At 38.0% G+C, this 16,622-nt stretch overlaps 1 protein-coding gene across 8 annotated transcripts in view; it reads left to right on the top strand.

The window, feature by feature from the left end:
* Positions 1-491: 491 nt before the first annotated feature.
* The window catches only part of MAPK10 (mitogen-activated protein kinase 10), a 297,586-nt gene continuing 281,455 nt past the window's right edge, over positions 492-16,622 (top strand). For 7 of the 8 annotated variants that reach the window (XM_039250559.1, XM_039250564.1, XM_039250563.1 and 4 more), the window contains exons 1-2: positions 492-902; positions 6,124-6,238. The gene's annotated coding sequence lies outside the window, so the exon portion shown is untranslated. Of the gene's footprint in view, positions 903-2,621; positions 2,763-6,123; positions 6,239-16,622 lie in introns of those variants that run through there. The other variant, XM_039250562.1, reaches the window with a different exon arrangement.

Here is a 16,622-nt window from a genome sequence, read left to right as displayed (position 1 = left end):
TGGGACGCCAGTGCTCACTTCTCTGAGGTTAGTACCATCCTTGTTTGTTTTGACATTTGGCGAGACTACAAGTCTCACTGTGCGCTGTTTGCAGTAAGCTGAGCTAGTTGAAAAGCAGAGATGAACCGTATTTCTAATGCTGTGTTGGTCAGCCGGCGTTTCTTCCTCAGTGCTGCTGTGTACGCGGCCAGCACTGCGTGGAGCGGATTGTTTCTCAGGGTTGTGCAGCCAGGCTGCTGAGGTCGTAGTTCTGATAGCGGCTGCCAGCGAACCCTATTCCTTTCCATTTTGTCTGGTCCTCATTTCACCGGAAAACACAGCAGCTGTAGCCGCACATAGACTTTTTCCTTTTTCCCTTTCCCCCTCTTACCCCTCCCTAGACCTCTCTGGGCTTTGACGTCATGTGTGCTCCTTTCGGTTGCCATAGCAACCCCATTCCCCAAGCCCTCTGTCCGTCTCCTCTGGTAGGTTCCACAATGGTACAGGCAGCATCACGCTGCACAATGGTTTCCAGGCAGTGAAAGAGGGTGATTCAGCAAGCCACTCTTCTCCTTCTTCTTCTTCTTCTTCTTCTTCTTTTTTTTTTAAACCCTCCCCTTCTTTTTAAAAAAAATTTTATGGGGGGTGGGTGGTGCTTGTTATATGCTTACCTTTTTCTTTCCTTTTTTCATTTTTACAATTCTCCTTTTTTCTCCTCACCCCTCAATTCCTAGGGGCTTGAATGACTTTAAGATTGGGTTTTCTTGGAAATCACCTGTCCATAATTAATTTTAAGCAATTTCCCCACCTCCAAAAAATCTATTCCTTATTACAATTTGGAATGTGATTAATGAAAAACAAGTAGGGAAGATTTCTGGGGCAAACACTGCTGGATCAGGATCGTAGTTCTCAAGCACGGAATGGTAGGTGGCTCTTTGCTCATTCTGGGTTCTAACCTGTTTGGGGGGGGGGTGATGCCTACTGATTCCTCCTGGTGGGGTGGGAGAGGGAGCATGGGAGAAGTGGGAGAGATGGGGTGGAAAGCAGGTTAATGAAGTGAAGTACCTCTAAGGCAAGAAGCTACCAGCCTTTCCTTCTGTGTGGAGCATCTCTCCCCAGACTTGGGCGTGTGGAAACCTTTCTGTTTGGAGTGAGGGTTGGCAGGGGGTGGGAGGGAGCTTTCTTATTGTGACCCAGGGGTTTTTAGACCAACGCAGAGCTACAGAAGGGAAGAGAAAAAAAAAAAAAAAAAAAAACAGGGGGGGGAGAGGGGGAAGAGAGAGAGAAAAGGAAAGGGGGAGAGAGAGATGGGGGGGTAGAGAGAGAGAGGGAACAGCTGTGCTTGTTAGAAGTGCNAGTGAAGTACCTCTAAGGCAAGAAGCTACCAGCCTTTCCTTCTGTGTGGAGCATCTCTCCCCAGACTTGGGCGTGTGGAAACCTTTCTGTTTGGAGCTAGGGTCGGCAGCGGGTTCGAGGTATCCCTCTTATTGTGACCCACCCCTGCTCACACTATCGCATAGCTACAGAAGTGAAGATAAAAAAAAAAAAAAAAAAAAACAGCGGGGGGAGAGGGGGAAGAGAGAGAGAAAAGGAAAGGGGGAGAGAGAGATGGGGGGGTAGAGAGAGAGAGGGAACAGCTGTGCTTGTTAGAAGTGCTGACTTCAGTCCTGTATATGAGAAATGCTCTGGGTTCCATAAAACATCAAAAAAAAAAATCATGTCTTTAAGTATACATTTATGTTTACTTCCTGAGAGTATAATTTAAATGAATATTTTGGAACATATTTACATATTTTTGGTAGGGGATGGCATTTATATATTTTAGTTGCAAAACTAATGGCATTACTCTTGCAGGGACATTCTAGGCTGAATTTGTGCTGGGGAGAGGAGCACAGGACAGGGGTCAGGTTAGAGATTAGAGGAAACATTGGCACTGCAGTCACAAAGGTAAGGGGTCCCTTTAAGAAAGTGATCTCCTAGTCACAGCAGGCAGCATTTTTTTTAATGGCAGGGTTCCCATATTCTGTGCTGGGATACTGTGTCCCCTAGAAATGTCAGAGCTCTTTTGGGAAAAAATCAGAAATGAGCATGGCACTATACTTATCAGAATTTATGTATCTGTGCCTGCAGCAAAGTACATGTGATTTATTGGAAAGCCTTCAAGTAAATGAAGGTTAGAGATATTTCAAGAAAATTATATATGTATTACTCCCCTCTACATTTAAATCTAGAGGCTGTCTCTGCTTTTACCTCCTAACACGTAACTTCGCAGGTACTGCAATTTAGCTACAGAAAACAAACGGCTTATCCCATGGCAGTAGGCTCTGAAGGAATCACAAGGTTGTTCATACAGGCCGTCTTTGCTGCAGAGCCTGACAGTGTCTGTACAGCAACACTGCATGCCTCTGGTGTGTTGATGATAACTTTTATGAACGAACTGGAAAGAAGCAGGCTAAGTCATGGGACAGGCCACAGTTCATATTGTAGGAAAATAAGTGCACTCAGCATTGCCAGCCCAAGGTCCAATTTCCTCCTCCCTCCCTAGTCTGCTAGTTGCCAGACCCAGGAAGATCTCACAGAATGCTGATCACTGTATTAAAAATGGTTGCAGGAATGACCACTTCTCTCAGAGAGGCTTGTGTACATTTTCTACCTTAGGTGAGCATATATGCTGTAAATATAGATAGTGATGCTCACGCATGAGCTCAGAGGCTTCATACTCTACTTCAGAACCATTGGATTTTAGGGCAGGACAGTTTGGATGAGCGGTTCTGTTGTCTCTGGTACGTATTCCTTTTCTACTTCGATCTCACTCTTAATTGACATGAAGTACTGGATTAGCTTATTTTATTACACAGAGCAAACTGGATTTTCTCTTCCCCACAACGGAACTAGCAAATCAGATGACAAAGGTGGCATGGCCTTAGAATTAGTCTTCATGCTTCCTCGTTTGCATACCACTCTCCTCTTGTTGCAAAGTATCTTTAATTTGATGGACTCCGGGTGTTACAAAATCTTTGCAGTTTTGTTAAAAATTTTTGATGATGAGGCAGTGAAACATCATATGTAGAGTGGAAAAATCAGCTGCCTCCAGCTTCCTGCTTGCTTGCCCCAGAACAGCATCTGCTGTGGGGAGGAGTGTGTTTGTCATGCTGGAAGGGGATGTTTATGAACAGATCCCAGAAGGACCGAGTGTGTTTTGCTGTCATTGTCTGGTATGTCTGCAGCTATTAGTATTTAATGGTTTCATAGTACGTGGTCAATGTTTTCCAAGGTTAGAATGAACTGAGACTTGGTTGTGGATGCTATAAAATGAATGTATATTTTTAAATTACAGGAGAATTCATAGGATTTCCCTTATTAGTATATCTTATAGGAATATCATAAGCAAAAGGAATCTGCCTAACCTAAGTAATGTGAAAAAGCCTCCCATGTTTAAAGGTAAAGCGTCCCATATATAATTTTTTTTTTTTTTTTTTTTTAGTTTTATTGTGGCTTTATGTAAATGAATCTATTTCTTTGGATGTAATCTTATGAAAAAGTCTTTTAATACTGATAATAAAAAATAAAGACAAATTGGGGGCTTTCTTGTTTGTGAAACGTGGGGACAGATGTTCTCCCTTCCTGCATTGGTTGTGGCCTCAGGTCACATTTGGAGCCCGAAAGACTTTGCATGAAATCGGTGGCTTCAAATCAAATGATTGCTTACTTGCTTATAAGAATAATGAGTCTCAAAGCAAGTCTTCCTTCGATTAGAATAAGAAGTAAACAAATTGACACTTAAAATTCTTTCTTCTTTGTGCCTACTATTTCTTCTTGTAGTCTCCTTTAAGCTTTTGGTTGGACATTGCAACCCTTAAGCAAAGAGAACCATAAAGTGTCCAGTAATGACAGAAAGGAGTACAATGCTGTATTTGCTGAGGGCTCAGTATTTCCTTCCTATCACACATGCATCTCTTACACCTCCTTCTGAGAACTGAAGACTTAGATAAAGTTGGGCCTATAGACTACTGGGGGAATGCTTATTGGTAAAGGAGAACAAGACTCATTTATTTCTTTCGTATATTAAATATATGTATTGCATTATATAAGTATGAGATGAGACATTGCTGCTGATTCAGAGAAAAGATCATGCTGCCTATTGATCATTTCTCTTTGAAAGAGAAAATGTAATTTAGAATTGGAGCTTGGATTTTCAGAAATTTATCTCTCCATACATATTTTCATAGCAAAGTTGTAAGGTTTTGACTAAAGATTTTTCAGTTTGAGTACATTTTATCCTTATGAGAAAATAGAGGCAAACGGGGGGAGAAAGTGAAAAATCTGTATGTTTTAGGTACTATCCTACCCTCTCCCCCATGTCTTATTGTGAATCTTGGTAGAAACTACAAATGGAGATCTCAGGTGATAAAAATCCTCAAATAAAAAGAAGCATTCTGGTTTGATAAGTGCTACAAATTTATACTTACTTTTGGTAAAGAATTTTCTGGTTGAATTGATGTTTTAGATCCATAATAAGCCACTGTGGCCTTTCTCACTGTTCTTATCTCTGATATGTGAAAGCCATAGGCTTATAAAACTAATGTTTCTAGGAGTGGAAAGTGGAGTTCTGAATGCAAAAAGAGATGACTGAAGGTTACTTACAAACATTCCTAACCTACAGTTGCTCTGAAATCTCATATGATGTGCAGGTGAAAGAGAAATTCCCCTACAAGGCAATCAGGCATTTGCAGAGTGGCCTGCTCAGTAATAAACAGGATTTTTGCTACTGTGTGTGTGTGTGTGTGTGTGCGTGTGTGTGTTAGAAAGCAGGGAAAAATCCCCACTATCCAGCAGTGATTTATAAGTACTAGAAATTCATCTTAGTGACTTCTCTTCATAGAAGTAAAACTGCCTCCTAATTTCTGGATGTTAACCTGCTTGGGTTTTCCATGTACTTCTTGAAAATGGGTTTCTTCAATTAATTGTCCTCTTCTCATACACTGAAAGTAGGATCTGAGCATTGATAGTGAAGTAAAGCTCTTAGGCCCATTTATTTGGCAAGGTTTCTTCAGTGTCTGTACTTCCTCTGTCATTGCACTTATCACACAATCTAGTAATTACCTCTTCCTATTTCCTGTGTTCTCTACTAAAGTATAATCTCTGCCAGGTACTGACTGTGTCTGTTTGGCACATTGTTGGGGCACAGTAAATAGTCCTTGGATGAATGTCTCCTGTGTACAGAGTTGTCTGCTAAGTGCAATGGAAGGTAGGGTTTAGTGCCGTTTGGGAGCATATAATCATTTAGGGAGATGAGGTTAAATAACAAAGATGGTAAATGATCAAGGGCTCCTATTAGCGATTTGACACTAAAACATAATAGGAATTCAGAGGAGAAAGACATTCCTGTCCTTTGAAATGGTGGTAGGTGACATTGGAGGTCACACTGGGATGTCCAGGGAGTAGTAGAATGTGGTGTGAAAGGAATTCTTAGTAGTAAGTTGTAAGCACCTGGCCAGGAAGGGGACTCTTAGTTGGGGGAAGGAAGGATGGTTTTATTTGGGTATGGTGAGCATACTTTCTAAAGTTCTAGAAATCAAAACTTATGGTTTGATAATGGGTAGAACATTGGAAATTGGTACAATCTTGGAGAATCTGGTCCAATATAATCGCAAAAAGTAACAGTAACAGATTGAAGTTACAAACCTATTTTTGTAACTAGATTAGATTAGAAAAAAACATACAGGCCTGTTTCCAGGTTTAGACCAACTTCAGTCTAGTTTTATTCTATTTCACATAGAGGTTTTTGAACTTCTTATATCGGTAAGCATATAACCCATTTTTCCAGTGAAATCTTATATGAAAAGCGGAATTTGCAAACATGCAATGGTGGAGCTGTTCCCACAGACACTTGAGTAGCGTGTTTTGTCTCTCAAATATTTTAAAATATCCAGCTACTCTGGTATTAGTAACACCAAAGTTATTGTGCTTGTGATAAATTTGAACAGAGTAAACTACCTTGAGTTGTTTTATTCCCTCATCCTGTGTCCATCATTCATTTCCAGTTGTCTTTGTCAGTCTTGGTTTCCTAAATGCAGGTGAAATTCCTAGCTTGATTGATTGAGTTCAAATCAAAATCATTTTGTGTTTTTGCTTTGATTTTAGGCTAGCGTGAGGAACACCAACGGCAGGCCCGTCTCAGATCTTCGTTATGGCAACTCATGCAGGAAGCTGTTGAATTAGAACCATTTCCTATAGATGAGAAACCATAGAAGCAGTGGTGAGTTGCAAATTTAAAAAATGTTCCATAGCAGAGAACATATGATCTCTATGACTGATTTAAAGATTGCATGTGATTTAGTGTTTGGATCTGAAGTAATACTGCTCCAAATCATATCAATTAAAGAGATGAAAATCAACAGGACAGAATGTTTATTGGTGGTGCAGTGCTATTACTGTGGCATGGCATAGCGTAGCATGAAGTCTTGAGGTGCATGGGTGCACTGTATCACACCAGGGTGCTAATGCCCTGGATGATGCCAGTCTGTGTAAGATGGCTGCAGTGAACAATTTCATGTGGCCAAGTAACAGTCAAGGATCATTATTTTTCAGTGGCTTTTATTATTTGCAACATAATTCCATATTTTACCAATTCATCCTTGTGGGTAGAAGAATTGGTTCTTTGTGAAAAGAACCTGTAATGCTCCATATCTTTCAGGAGTACACACACAACACACACACACTCTTATGTAAATATATAAGAGTATATATAAGAATGTGTATAATATATATATTAACAGAGCATTTAGATCCTTTGAAATAAGGGGAGAGAAATAATATCACAGTTTTATAAAATTCAGTTCATAGGCATTTATCCTACAAATTCTTTTGCCTTATACAACAACATTAAAAGAAGATCCAGAGGTCCAGTTTTGGGGCACCTGGGTCACTCAGTCGGTTGAGTGTTGAGTGTGCAACTTCAGCTGAGGTCATGATCTCCTGGTTTGAGAGTTTGAGCCCCCCATCAGGCTTGCTGGTATCAAGCCTATCAGCACAGAGCCAACTTCAGATCTTCTGTTCCCCTCTCTCTGCACTTCCCCAACTTGCACTTTCCCCAAAATAAAAAAAAAATATATTAAAAAGGTAGATCCAGTTTCTCTGCTATTTGGAATAATTTTTAAAACTCATAATTTTATAAAAAATATCAGCACACACAGGAAGAATAATTTTTTTAATAAAATACTTGGTGCTTTTTAGTCACCAAAGTCAATAATCAATAGACTCTAGCAGAGATGAAACAGTTATAGTATGTCAAATCACTTTGAGAAATAGTGTATGACAGTGGTGCTTGTAAGATTCCAAAAGAAGCTGTTTTGAACTGGTGGTCAATATAACTCTTTCATTTGCTTAGTGGCTTATGTAACTCTGGGTAGGTAGGCTTTCTTGCGAATTAATGCATGAGCTATAACTGCAGGAGACTGTTGAAATTAACCCTGTACATATTTCACATCATGATTTTCATTACAGTCTGCCTACAGTTTTATCGAAAAAGTAGATATAATAGCCATCACTATACTGTGCTTAATCAACATGTATTAAATGAGTGTTATAGACCATGTGGTGTCTAAAGGAAGAGCAACTTTATATGGTTGAACTTAATATTTTGTGTTACGTGTCACTCCCAGTGATGTAGACAACATATATTGCCCTGTCTTTTTTTTTTTTAATTGCCCTGTCTTAAACCTGTACTCATTAACCAAACATTTATTGAGAATCTGTGATGTAGACATTATCCTTAACTCTTGGGATAGATGAAAGAGATAGTACCTGCCTTAAAGAAGCTTTCAATCTAAAGACTGTGGTGCTTGTGCTAAAATGTGCCATTAATTGGGGGGAGATATATTCAAAGAGTGTGGTACTTATACAGTGTGGTTAAAAGGGTAGGCATGGCGTACTAAAGGAAGTGCAGCAGATGAGAGTTTAATACAGATGGGTTGGGAATTTGTCAAGGAAGACTTCCCGACGGGAATGATATTTTAGCTGAATGTTAAAGACAATGAGAAATAACCAGAGGAAGGGAGCAGTGGGAATACTTTTCAAAGGCCGAAAGGTTTGACAGAGAATGATATTTTCGGAGCACATTGTGTCATTTACTGTGCTGGGGCATAAATAGGGGTGGTAGAAATGAAACTGAAGAGGGGTAGGGGAGATATATCATGAAGGATCTCTTAAATAAAACTAAAAGCTTGGATTTTATTCCAAACACTTTAAAATATTCTAAGTAGGAGAATGGCATGATCAGGTTTATTTTTTAATTATGAAATATATCATAGACATAGAAATGTGTATAAAACAAATATAGTTTGAGGAATTATAAAGTAAACTTCATATAACCACCATTCATGTTAAGGAATAGACTCTCAGTAAGTACCTATGTTTCTTTAAGATCACATGCTTTTACTTCTCCACTAAAGGTGACCACTAACCACTATTTTGCCTTTTATCACATTTGTTCCTTGTTCCTTTGCTTTTCTTTGTAGGTTTTCCATCGCACATAGTATACATATATATGTATGTATTATATATATATGTACACACATATATATATGTTCTTAACTGATTTTGCTAAACATTATAAGATTCTTCTATGTTAATGTATGTAGTGTATTCATTTAATTATGTAGTATTCTAGCCTATGAATATACCAAATTATTTATCCATTTTACTGTTGGTGAACATTTGGATTGTTTCTATATTACTTATGCTAATTTGTGTGCATAACTTGAGTTATATATATATATAAAGAAATATATTTATACAAACATATTTATTAAATATATCTATAATGTTATTAGTTATACATATAAAATTACTCATAGATTTTAGTATACATGTGTAAGAGCTTCTTAATGAAAAGAACTACTGAATTTGGGGGTATGTGCACATTCAGTTTTTCCAAATAATGCTAAAATATTGTCCCAAATCATTTATATCAGTTTACACTCCCATCAGCAATATACGAGAAGTTCTGTATCCTCACCAACATTTGACTTATAAGTTCTTAAGTTTCACTAATCAGGTGGGTACATAATTGTACTCATGGAAGTATTAATTGGCTTTTTGCTGATTACTGACGAGGAGGAACATCTTTTCATTTTTTATTGGTCATTTGATTTTTTTTTGTGAGTACCTATTCAAGTATTTATGAGATTTGTCTTTCAAAATAATAGCTAGCTTTTATTGAGTTCTTACTGTGTAACTGCTTGTGCTAAGCACTTTGGAGGCATTTACGCTTCATACCATCCTTATGATTTACAGATAAGGGAACTCAGGTTTAGAGATGTTAAATAACTTGCTAACAGTCATACAGCTAAGAAACAGTGGAGCATTTTTGCTCAGGGCTTTCTGACTCCAGAGTTCTTCAATTTCTTGGATAGCATTTGGAAGAAAATTAGACTGAGCCAGAGAGAACACCTAACATGGTATATTGCAGGAATCCAGTTAAAAAATCATAGGAATATAAACCAAAGAATCATCAGTAGAACATAAGTACAAAGCAACTGGACTCATTACTGAATGTTGTGGGTAAAGAAGAGGCAGGATATATAAAGCCTTAATACTTGTTTGCTAGGTAGAATCAATATTAGTCATACAGTGTGTATTTATATTCCAGGTGTTGTGGTAGGTTTAAAGAATTATGATTCTATGATTCAATAAGAGATGAATTTAGTTTGGGGCACCTGGGTGGCTCAGTCGCTTAAGCTTCCAACTCTTGATTTTAGCTCAGGTCATGATCTCACGGTTCCTTAGATCAAGCCCTGCATGGGGCTCCGTGCTCTCAACTGAGAGCAGAGCCTGCTTGGGATTCTGTCTCTGCCTCTCTCTTGACTCCTCCCCTGCTTGCTCTCTCTCAAAATAAATAAATACTAAAAAATAAATGAAAAGAAATGAATTTAGTTCATGGGACCATCAAATTTAGGGTAAAGAGACCACAGTGTTCATTCAATTCTTTAAAATGTGGAACCTGGTACACAAAGAGCTTAAGTGGCTTGTTCAAGATCATATGTTATGAAGTGTCAGATAAAGAATAGATAGCAGGCACACAAAGAATGCAAAGGAGTAACAACTTGCCTAATTTTTAAATTAATACATGCAAACATTTAACTTACTTTATCTGCTAATCATTTTAAAAGAATTGTTTTTAACTTATCTATTTTGAGAGACACAGAATGCAAGCAAGGGAGAGGTAGACAGAGAGAGAGAGACAAAGAATCTGAAGCAGGCCCCAGGCTCTGAGCTATCAGCACAGAGCCTCACATGGGGCTCAAACCCATGAAATCTGAGATCATGACCTGAGCTGAAGTTAGATGCTTAACTGACTCAGCCACCCAAGATTCCTTGCTAAATGTTTTTTTGTCAGTTGCCTCATCATCAGCTGGTTTATTTAATGTGGTCTAGAACGCTATGTGCTTGCTCATGATTCTACCAATGGAGTCACCAGATCTGATTTACTGTTGTTACCATGAAACTGCCTTGTTTACTTTGATATGCTTCATTGGCTATGCAATAAGTTCCCTTCTCCTCAACAAATACCATACTTGCATTCACCCCCATTTTAGGAACTGGTGATCTTTGGAATTGCCTGTGGACACTAATGTGCTTCATTCCCATCACACACACTCAAATGTTTCTTACCTCTATGATTTACTTCTGTCTATTCTGCCTATATTCATCCCACCCAACCTTTACTTAGTCATTAGCCATCTTTTATGATATTTGGTATTGAAAGAATGGTCTGAGGACCAACAGTGTGAGTATCATGGACATCATCTGGGGCTTGATAAAAAAGTAGTCCCATCCAGATTCCATGGCTCAGAATCTTTCAAACAAGATTCTCAGGTGATTTCAAGTCTGAGAGGTACTACTGAGACTGGCTTTAGACTTCTCAGTTGTTATTTCCTTCCAGAAACCTACCCTGACTCCTTCCATTGGGAATTCCTTCCTGGTGTTCTGAAAGTGGGCTAGGCATATCTATCTCCTTGCATTACCATGATGTTTTACTATTTATGTGTCTGTCTCTGCACCTTAGCTTGTGAGTAATTTGATTCAGATCTAATTATCTTTGGGTTTTCCATGCCTAGCACAGTGCCTGATATTTGGTAGTACCGCACAAATGTTTGTTGAATGACTGATGAAAGAAAGAAAACAGAGCAGGGGATAGATACATGGAAAGACAGAAACAGAAGATAGAAACAGAAAATCACAAGGAGAAAATGCATAAAGCTAAAGGGACTTCATGAGGAAAAAGCTAAACTAAAACTTTATATATATATATCTGGATACAATCTGGATAACAGCCTGACAGGGAGTCTACAATCTTATTTAAGTAGATTGAGTGATAAATGTGAATATTGTTGGTCAAATCCCTCAGAAGCATAGAGTACCTTAATTTTTTATATAACAGTATAGTTTTATTATTGTTTTTGTTGAGTAAATTTTGCCAAATTTGTTTTCCTTTTCTAAACAAAGTATCAGAGATTGTTCAGAGTATTGTGTGAAAGTGGATAGAGGATGCAGGTTTGTTTTCAAGCTGTGCAGAAGACAGAAATAAGAGGCCAGTTGAGTGGTGAATAGTCACCATACATAAAAGACCTTTCTGATGGTTAGAATTATTTGTAAGTCTGTGCTTTTAGAATAATAGTGAATTTTCCAGCACTGCAATTGTTTAACCATCTTTATGGTTGACCAAATATTAAGGGACATGTTAGAGATGATACTACTTGATGTGGGAGATTGAACTCAGTGACTTCTAAAATCTAAGGTTCTTATGAATTATGAGCCTATAATTGTTCAGAGTAGTACTAGAAGAAGGAGGGTTATAATAAATTATTATAATGTGGATAACATTTATTGAGTGATTGCTTGTGCCACTCACTGTTCAAAGCACTTTGCATACACTAATTCATTTAATCCTCGTAAGAATCCTACTGAGCATTTCCATTTTACAAATGGTGAAATTGAAGCATGGGAGGTTTAGTAAGTTGCCCTAGGTCATGCAACTGACCTTGGTAGAGCCCAGGGTGTCCCACTGGGGAGCACTTCCTTTTTTTTATCACTGTGTCAAATCCTTCTCAATATTAAAGATGAAAGTTGGACCCAATGGAGCCTTCAAACATTGATGTGGTTTAAATTCCAGGTTAGGGTGCAAACAGGAATTCTAAGAAATGATAACAGCCTAATCAAAGTAAAAAGAGATAGAAACAATTATAACAGGTTTGTGGAACCAAATACATTATATATGAGATGACTTAAGAGGATATTCAGAATTTTGTCATTGTAGTGCCATTTTGTCTTGTTTTTCAATAGCTATAAGTTACCAAGATGGGAAACCAAGTCATCAGGATTACATTTCACCCTAGTTGAAACAGCATAACTAGCCCTCATACTGTATAAAATTTTAAAAGCTTTTCACCAATTGGTGGAACCTCAGGCTATATCTCCTGGGAGGATGGATTTGGGACTGTACTGAGAGGTCCCATGTAATTTGATGTCCTACCAGGACAATAATAATGTTGTCTTTATAAGCTGGAATTTTACTGGAGCTTATTTGAAGAGTTAGTTTAAATTTTAGCATGTGTCATATTCTTCATAGATAATTCTGTGTATTCCCATAACCACCATTAGAGGATATATTATTAAAATTAAAGTGTGAGATCTTAATGAAAATTTGGTTAACATAAAAAAACATTTTCAGATTAGGGTTTGTTGGAAAATTTAGTTCATAGTTTAACAGCATTCATTGATAATCTATTTTTATAGTGCAGGTATCAGAAATTATACATGGTGGATATTTCACAGTTTTCTTTCTAATTGTACTTTTGGAAATTCTAGGTGGTTTGTTTGTTCTTTAAATCTTTAAGGCCCATTTTTTTGTTGTTGGTGGTGGTCTCTTAAGGCCCACTTTTAAGCTCTTTTAAATTTGAGAGTGGATAACCTTGACAATATTGTCTTTAGAAAATCATTTATAAGTCTTAAGGATCAAAATAATTCTTTCTTGAAATTTAATTTAATAAGATTTAAAAATATTGTACTCCTTCACTTCCCCCTTAAAAAAGATTGAATAAAACATGTTAGGCAAAAACTGTGTGAAATAGTGGGTAAGAAAAAAGTTAAACTGTTTTTCATCTTTTATGAGTTTCAGCCAAATACATCATGTCATATGTCTGTTGACTGTCCTTTTGCCAACCAAGGTTCCAGTGGAATGTCACAGGTGCAACGTGGAATGTCACAGACAATCGTATCTCTTATGTATCATTTCATTTCTGGTCTTGGTCCTGAGTACAGATGTCTGGCTCTGTGTTATGATTTAAGGAGCCAAAACACTCTCTAGTTCTCTGTTTTTGAATCTGATATAATATGTGAAATTCTCACTTACTTCTTTGGTTGAAGACTGTTCCTATTAAAATAGAAATGTTGTGAGGTAAATTGGTTGGTTAGCTAACTTGGTAAGCTAACTTAAGTTAAAGTGTGAATTGTCCATAATGGATTTTGAATCATAGATATATCCACACTTGGATTAGTGTCCTAACACATTAACATAAGAGACTGAAGGGAAGGAATATACGGGAAAGATTTTTATATGGGGAGGGCATCAAGACTGTTGTTGAAGAGAGTACTTTGTTAGGGGTGTAGCAGATTATTTAAAAATTCTCATTGCATAATCTCTGGAAAAGGAAAAGATCTTGATGTTGAATTCTGATCTCAGCTCTGTCATTAATTAATATTCTCTTGGTCAAGTCTTAACCTAGCTGAGCTTCAACTGTGTATGAAGTTGTGGTAGATGATGCTTATGTTTCTTTGTAACTGTGAAAATTATGTGGATTACATTGTATAGATGGAATTAAAGCATGAGATGATACTCAAAACGCCAGGCCCAAGTGGATTATCTTGCTGAGGGTTGCCTTGGCCAATGAAGGGACTTCATGAGAAGAGAAACCAGCTTCATGGACAGCTGGAAGGGAAGAATAGGCCAGATGGAGGCTTATAAGAGTCTTGAAGACAGACTTACCAATGCCCAATTTTGCTTTAACTGACCCCCTTTAGTTATCTTTAGTTTCATACTGTTGCTCTAAATCAAAAGGTAACTATTTGAGGTTTAGGAAATCACTTCTAATTATCAAGACTTTATTATGTATGAAGGAGATATTTTATGCACAGACAACCAAATTGACTATATATACTTTCCAGATTTGTATCACTTTATATTAAAATTATCTGCTGCCATTGAATGGCTAGTGTGTACAAACGTTTGCTCATTGATTTACTTACAAGAGGAATCTATTAAAATTTGCCTTTATGGGGTGCCTGGGTGGCTTAGTCGGTTAAGCGTCCGACTCGCTTAGGTCATGATCTCACGGTTCGTGGGTTCGAGCCCACGTCGGGCTCTGTGCTGACTGCCAGCTCGGAGCCTGGAGGCTGTTTTGGTCTGTGACTCCCTCTCTCTCTGACCCTCCCCTGCTCACGCTGTCTCTCTCTCTCTCTCCTAGAAATAAATAAAAATATTTTTTAAAAAAAGGAAAAAATAAAATTTGCCTTTAAAAATCATGATTTCCAAGCTGTACTGGAATCTACCAACAAATCAAGTGAAACTATTGGCATCTTGATTACCTTAGCTATCATATCAATACAACAGATTTGCATGAGGGTTAACAGATACTTTCATTTTAAAAAAAATTAACATTTATTTATTTTTGAGAGAGAGACAGAGCATGATTGGGGGAGGGGCAGTGAGAGAGGGAGACACAGAATCCGAAGCAGGGTCCAGGCTCTGAGCTGTCAGCACAGAGTCCGACGCAGGGCTTGAACTCACAAACTGCAAGATCATGACCTGAGCCGAATGCTTAACCGACTGAGCCACCCAGGTGCCCCAACAGATACTTTCAATGGACAGATTACTGTGGTAGAATCTTTGAAGAATGAATAAGGTATAATTCTTTCCTCCTTCCCTTTCTTCCTTCGTTCCTTTTTCCTTCCTTCATTCCCTTGATCCTGAGATCCTTCCTTCCTTCCTTCCTTCCTTCCTTCCTTCCTTCCTTCCTTCTCTCAAATATTTACTGGCTGACTTCTCTATGCTAGGTGCAGCAGCAATAAAGATCAATTCTTTTAGGCTCTGCCCTTAAGCAGTTCATTACCAAATCTGGGGCCTTTGGATGTGGAGAGAAAGGGAAAACACTTGTAAAAAGATAAATCTCACACATAGGATAGTTGCTTTAATACATATTGAGTTCAGGGATTAGTACAATTACAAAGTTCCAAACTATTGGGATTCTGCAGAAAGACAGGAATACCAGTCTTCTAAAGCAGAAGTTCTCAGACTTTGTGGTCTCATGATCCTTTTACACTCTTAAAAATGATTAACCAGGAGCTTTTGTTTATGTGGGTTATATCCATTGGTATTTACCATATAAATTTAAAATATTTATCTAACTCATTTATGAATCAGCAACAGTAAACCCATTACATGTTAACATAAAGTTATCTTTTTTATGAAAAACATTTTTTACAAAGCAGAAATAGTATAGTTACAAAGTGTCATTGTTTGTATTTTTGCATATCTCTTTCATGATTCGTTTAAAAGAAGATGGCTGAATTCTCTTATATACTTACGGCTCCAATCTGTTGTTATATAACACATCATGCAGCCTCTTGAAGACTCTACTGTATATCTGAGAGTAAATGAGAGTGAAGGCAGAAAATTATATCTTATAATTATTTGGAATTAGTTTTGACCTCAGGGATCCATTCCCCCTCCACCCCCCGCTCCCGAAGGGTCTTGGAGATCTTCAGGAGGTCTTGTGTACTGTACTTTGAGAACCACTTCTAAAAAGTATCTGTTGTGTGTAATGAATTAATATCTCTTTTGTGCATCTAGAATGGTACTAATTATGTACCACCCTAGAAAAACAGAAAATAGTGTGCTTGGTTATTCAGAGGAGGAACTCTGGATGAGAAAGACTATAAGACTGTAACCTCCATGAAGGCAGAGAGATCAATTTATCTTTTTTACTTGTTAGCTGTCACAGGGCCTGACACATAGTTGACTTTCTGGGAATTTCAATGACAGAACATTCTGCTAAGACAGAGTACTTCCCTAAGTCACTAGAAATCTGGGCAGAATATGGTGAGTGCACAAATAAAGTTTTACTGTGTGTTGTGTAGTTGGAAGGAGTAGACATTTTCAACTGAGGTATTAGAAGAGATTCACGGAGAAGAAGGCATTGGAGTGGGGTTGTGGAGATAATTTGGTAGTGAGTGTTAGAGTTGGAAAGGATTACTACTAGTAGGGGAAACAGATGAGCAAGGATCAGAGTGGGTTTGGGATTCAGAAGTTTAGGTTTGTGTGACTTAGGGATGGAGAGCAAGACAGTCAGAGATACGGTAGAGAAAATAGATTGGGGGCAGACTGAGGAAGATTGTGAATGATTTATGAAGGAGTTTGGGTCTGTTTCTATAGACAATGAAGAGCAATGCTGTTTTCTGAGCAGGCTTAAGAAAATGGTCCTGGCAGCAATGTTGAGAGTGGTTTGGAGAGGAGAGAGAACTGAGGCAGGATGAGCAGTTAGAGGAAAGAAGGGAATGATAATCCAGTTTGAAGAAGAGACAGT

The sequence above is a fragment of the Hyaena hyaena genome, unplaced genomic scaffold, assembly GCF_003009895.1.
Source record: "Hyaena hyaena isolate Hyena2069 unplaced genomic scaffold, ASM300989v1 scaffold_373, whole genome shotgun sequence".
In the NCBI taxonomy this organism is placed as follows: domain Eukaryota; kingdom Metazoa; phylum Chordata; class Mammalia; order Carnivora; family Hyaenidae; genus Hyaena; species Hyaena hyaena.
Note: the sequence above shows the minus strand (reverse complement) of the source record. Positions and strands in the feature narration are given on the sequence as shown.